We start from the raw sequence: 5212 nt of genomic DNA, 5'->3' as shown, positions 1-5212 counted from the left end.
AAGAGAAGACTGCACTCAGTAAATCTGCAGATGGTACAAAACTGTGGCAGGCTGTTGACATCCTCACCAATGGACGGCACAACCATCCACAGGGATCTTGACAGGCTGAAGAAAAGTGCAGAAAGAATCTCATTAATTCAACAATAAGAAGTACTAAGTCTTGCGACTGGGGAGGAAATATCTCAGGCACATGTATATGCTGGAGGCAACCCAATTGGAAATGTTTGCACACGTTAGATGACCCTGGCAAACACCAAGATGCATGTGAGTGAGCAACATGTCCTTGTTGCTAAAAAGGCTAATAGTATTCTTAGCCTCATTAGGCAAGGTATCATCAGCAGGTAAAGAGAGATGATTCCCTCTACTCAGCATTGGTGAGGCCACACCTGAAGTACTGTGTCCAGTTTTAGGCTTCCAGCACAAGAGAGGCATGAGCATATTGGAAAGAGTCCAGTGAAGGATCACCATGTTGATGAAGGGTCTGGAGTACCTCTCCCACGAGGAAAGGATGAGAGAATTGGGTATGTTCAGCCTGGAGGAGTCTCAGAGGGAATCTTATCGATGTTTATAAACACCTGAAGGGAGTGTGCAAAGAGGATAGAGGTTCTTTTGGTAGTGCCCAGTGCAAGGCCAAAAACTGGAACACAGAAGGTTCCCTCTGAGCACCAGGAAGCCCTTCTTTGCTGTGCTGGTGATGGAGCACTGGAACAGGTTGCCCAGAGTTGATGTGGTGTCTCCTTCTTTGAAATTTTTAAAAAACTATCTGGATATGGTCCTGAGTAAGCACCTCTATGTGTTCCTGCTTGAGTGAGTCAATGGACCAGATGACTTCCAACTTTAACTATTCTGTGCTTTTGTGAATTTCAGTGTCACTTTTAGAAATACTCTTGAACAGCAAACCATGTAACTAAACCTTGAGCTTGATTGACTCCCCAGTAAATCTGATTTCATCACGAGTGAAAGACATCAATCTTTCATTTGTGTCAAAAGATAGCAGCGTTACTACTTTGCAGATCCAATTGTAATGTATAAGTTGATCATGAATTAAGTCTCTAAAATGAATGTCATAATTTCACTGATGATCTATTTCTGTTATCTCTAGAACAAGAGTGAATTAGAGAAAAAAGAATTGAAAGTGTGGATTTAAGAGGTGCATTTTTAATGTGTACAATAACTTAAGGAACACTTGGAGAAGATGAACAGCAATGAGTGCTTATTTTGAGTGCTTTAATGAAAAATAAAAATATAAAAAAATCCCAAACCAATGTTGCTAGTATTGATAACTGACAGTGATGTATTCTTTAACCCATGTTTCATGGATTGAAATGACAAAGTAAACTTAGGATGTATTTTGTTATATTTGCTTTCAAAAGAAACAGAACCAATGTTTGATGACTGGTGAACACTATTTAGATGATGTACTGAAAGAAAGAGTTCACAGAAAGAAACCAGAGAAATCCATCTCTGTGGAGATCAGGGATGTCTGATAAGAAAGATGAGAGATGGGATCATTTTTACAAAGTATCCATTCATAACCAGATTTATACATACACAGGGAAAAAGAATGGTGATAATAAACTATTTCTCTGCTTACTAGTTGTGAAGACAGTAAAATAATTCTCCTTTGTCCACAGAGCATAATAGTACTGAAGAGAAAATGAAATTATATGAAAATCGGAGAATTACTTACTATAAGCAAAAAGTTAAAACTAAAGATCAGTTTACTTGGGATAAAAAATTAAATATTTATTGTTTGGAGCTCTTACATAACATGAGATGATAGCAGGAGAATTCATTTTTGGAAGACAGCATCTGTAACCTAAGAAAAAAACAGAATCATGTCAAATGATACTGCAGCCAACATAACCATGAGAGATTCTATCCTGAAAACCAACCAAATAAATAATAAAAACATTTCTAAGTGAAAGCCCTAAAAATTGAATTAGGTTTTAGTTATTCAAAGTGAGGCTTTGAATTTAAGTTGTCTATGCCACTGTACATATGTATGCTTGGCATCTGAAAACCAAATGGTGCAGTTTTAATTAAGTGGGATTAACTACCTGTCACAATTTTCAACAGCTTGATATTTTTCTGAGAGTCAGAGGGATTCTGTGACATCAAACTCCAAAATGTATACTTTTATGTTTAATTTCCACATCATCATCAGATTACATCAATGAATAGAAAAGATTTTGAAAAAAAGACCTACAGTTTCCTCCTATTTTAGAAAGGATAGCATTAAAAAGCCTAAGAGATTTGCAATAGAAAAAGCAAACACCTCATTACATGTTCATGTGCAGAAGTGCAGAATTGTATCTACACTATTAAAATGGCAAGTTTTGATAATGGCCTAGGAAAAAGTGTATATTTAAAACCATTGTTTACTTTCTTCATCACTTTTACTTTATCAGTACATTGGAATTTCACAAAATATTATTCTACAGCCACAGCTTGAGATAGATCTTCTTGATATATGCCTAAATTGGATTCAAAATTCACAACTGGAGCAGGTCAAATGATGTCTCTGGAGGATGCCATCAAGGCTACTGCTTATTATTTCTTAAGAGGTTCTAAGTGAGTTCATTTTCAGACTTAACTTCATTGCTCACAATTTTGCTTTTTATCAGTTCAAGAAAGTTGGGAAAGAAAAAAAAACTTTTTAATCAGAGCCACTTTGCCTGCTTTGCCCATATGAAAGACAGGCAATTTTTTCTAAACTTTTTCTCTTTTGTCTGGAAAGACAGCTTAGTGTTTGATAAGAATTCATTTCTTGACTGTAAGAAAATACAATTTGTGTTGAAAGGTAAAAGATTAACTCCACTACCTGTGACAGTTGCACCTCGCCAAATCCCTGGAGAGGGAGTCCAGAGAGAGATCATTGTGGCCATATAATCCTGGAGCTGAAAGCTTGTCCCCTCTATAAGAAATGATGTCTAAAGTCTGCCTTATTTTCAATATTTGTGTCCAATTCATTTTTTTTCCTGAAAATAAATAAAGAAAAGAGACACAACCATTGACCCTCACAACATGTGATGCAGAAGTTAAAATAGAGATAGTGGTGGAGAATTGTCACCTTCATAAAGCGCTTAGCTAAAGTCATCAAGATCTTTTTGTCTCAGACAGTAAAACCCCTGAGAATAGATTTTGTCAGATTTTCATTATGGCTTCAGACAGACCAAAGGAGTGAAACAAAAGAATTCTTTGTAACTGTAGCATTATCTTCCTACACTGCAGGAAGTAGAAAGCAGAGATACAGATTTTAGTGAATTCTGTCAGAGAGGTTATGTAAATATTTCCTTAATAGCTATGTGTTATGCAGTTTTTGTAAATACTTGTTTAAATTTCAGTGTGACTTGGCACATACCTCTCAGATGCAACAACTTGTTTTGAGAAAATATTTATGTGAACTTTGCAAACCAAAAGCCTGTTATGCAACTCCAATTCACACTTTTTTCATGGCCAGCCTTGTGGATAAGAAATATGGTGCTGCCTGAAACGAGGTCTGCCTTGTACTTCTTCAAGTATTTCTGAAACAAATTCTGTGCTGGAAATGTTAGTGATACAAAGGAAGGCTGTAAAAAATAAATATGACAGAAAAATTGAAAACTCAGACAATTTGTTTTACATGATATTAATACTTATGCAAGCTGTAATTAGTCTACTTTTACTCATATTAGAAATAGTAATAGACTGGATATCTCCTTTGTCTAGTGTTTAGAAATTACCAAGAACAGTATATGCCCTGCTTTGTCCTTCAAACCTTTAGGTACTCAGGAATGAGTATTATATATCATTGTAAACACTCAAAACACTAGTGATTCATCTGAGTAGAGTTTTATATAGAAAATTCAAAATACACAGAATCTTGTTTCTTAGAACACTATTTTAGGGCAATTCCATGTATTTGGGTGTTAACACAGGCAACTTTTGAGATAAATGAAGAGATTCAGGGCACCTACAAAACTGAAGGGAATTGAGGCAGCTGTGATGCATCACTTACCTGAGATGGCTCAGAGAAGTTTACTATTTCTTCCACAAAGAAACTGAGAACACAAGAAGTAATAAAAAGCTACTGAACACAGGGAATAAAAGTGTATTTCCATACATAGAGTTGATCAGCTAAATGTCTATGTATATAAGCTATTCATGCATTCAGAATAATAGAATCTGTATAACAATTTAACTTCCTTCACCTTGCAAACAACCCAAGTACAGGTTCTGAATAACATAAATATGTCTATTTACAGTTCTTCAATCTTGTGTCAATAGATTTAACTTAGAATTCATACATGAAGTGATCATTGAGAACATTCATTATTTATACTGTATAATTTGTCCCCTAAATTACATGGCATTATTTATGTTCCCTGAATGGTGATTTATAAATAGTTTTATACACAAAATGAAATGTATTTTTCTTTATCAGATTAACTGTTAACTTTCCCAGTTGTTCAATCTATCATCCAAATAATAAGAACAACCTGTGAATTGAACTGCTGATCCTCACATTTCAAATAAATTTGATGGAGCCTTTGTTGATGATTTTCTTGTTTAGAATTGTTGAAAATAAGCATTTGTGTGTTAGACTGCAGTTAGATTACTTAATGGGAGAAATTAAAAGCAAGATAGTATGAGGTATTACAAGTCCTATTTTTATAGAACGAATAATCTTTTGCTGAGGAATGTGAAAACATTGTGGGAAGAAATATAGGGTAATTGGGGTCAAGCTTAAGATTTTCAGGGCTTTTTTTGTGTTCACACGAACAGACATTTTTCCTCTTGGTTTATTTTTGGGAAGGAAGAACCTTCCCTTTTAAAGCATGAAGCACATGAAGAGAAGGGAAATGAAGAGGAGCCAAAAAATATTTGAGAAATATTGCGACAAAACCTCCGAGTTGCTTTTCAGTGCTGTCTAGCCATGAAGCAACAAAAGGCACTGCATGGAACAGCAGGGTATAATCCAAAAGCCTCTGTCCTGGGGATAGCTATGTCCCTGAAACAATGAGAGGAGGTGGCACATCTGTAGCTTTTCCCCCCAGCTTGCATTTTACAGAGGTATTTAGAGCAGCAGTGGAATCCAGGCCCTCCAGCTTAACTGCACAAAACAGCAGGGGCTGAATAAAAAAAAGAAATGGAAAGCAACAAACTTGGTTGGAGTTCCACATCTGTCTGGCACTTAAATACCATTGGAAGTGCCAGGGGTTTTTCTTTT

The 5212-nt window shown here is 35.7% G+C and overlaps 1 long non-coding RNA gene across 1 annotated transcript in view; it reads right to left on the bottom strand.

Annotated features, from left to right (window-relative positions):
* Positions 1-1751: 1751 nt before the first annotated feature.
* The window catches only part of LOC104910303, a 9835-nt gene continuing 6374 nt past the window's right edge, over positions 1752-5212 (bottom strand). Inside the window, exons 2-5 of the long non-coding RNA XR_004159385.1 lie at positions 4001-4043; positions 3365-3572; positions 2825-2981; positions 1752-1819 (exon numbers count right to left, since the gene is read on the bottom strand). This is a non-coding gene — a long non-coding RNA (uncharacterized LOC104910303). The remainder of the gene's footprint in view (positions 1820-2824; positions 2982-3364; positions 3573-4000; positions 4044-5212) is intronic.

Source organism: Meleagris gallopavo, chromosome 3, assembly GCF_000146605.3.
Source record: "Meleagris gallopavo isolate NT-WF06-2002-E0010 breed Aviagen turkey brand Nicholas breeding stock chromosome 3, Turkey_5.1, whole genome shotgun sequence".
Taxonomy (NCBI): Eukaryota; Metazoa; Chordata; class Aves; order Galliformes; family Phasianidae; genus Meleagris; species Meleagris gallopavo.
The sequence above is the reverse complement of the archived record's forward strand: the minus strand, read 5'-3'. Positions and strand labels throughout refer to the sequence as shown.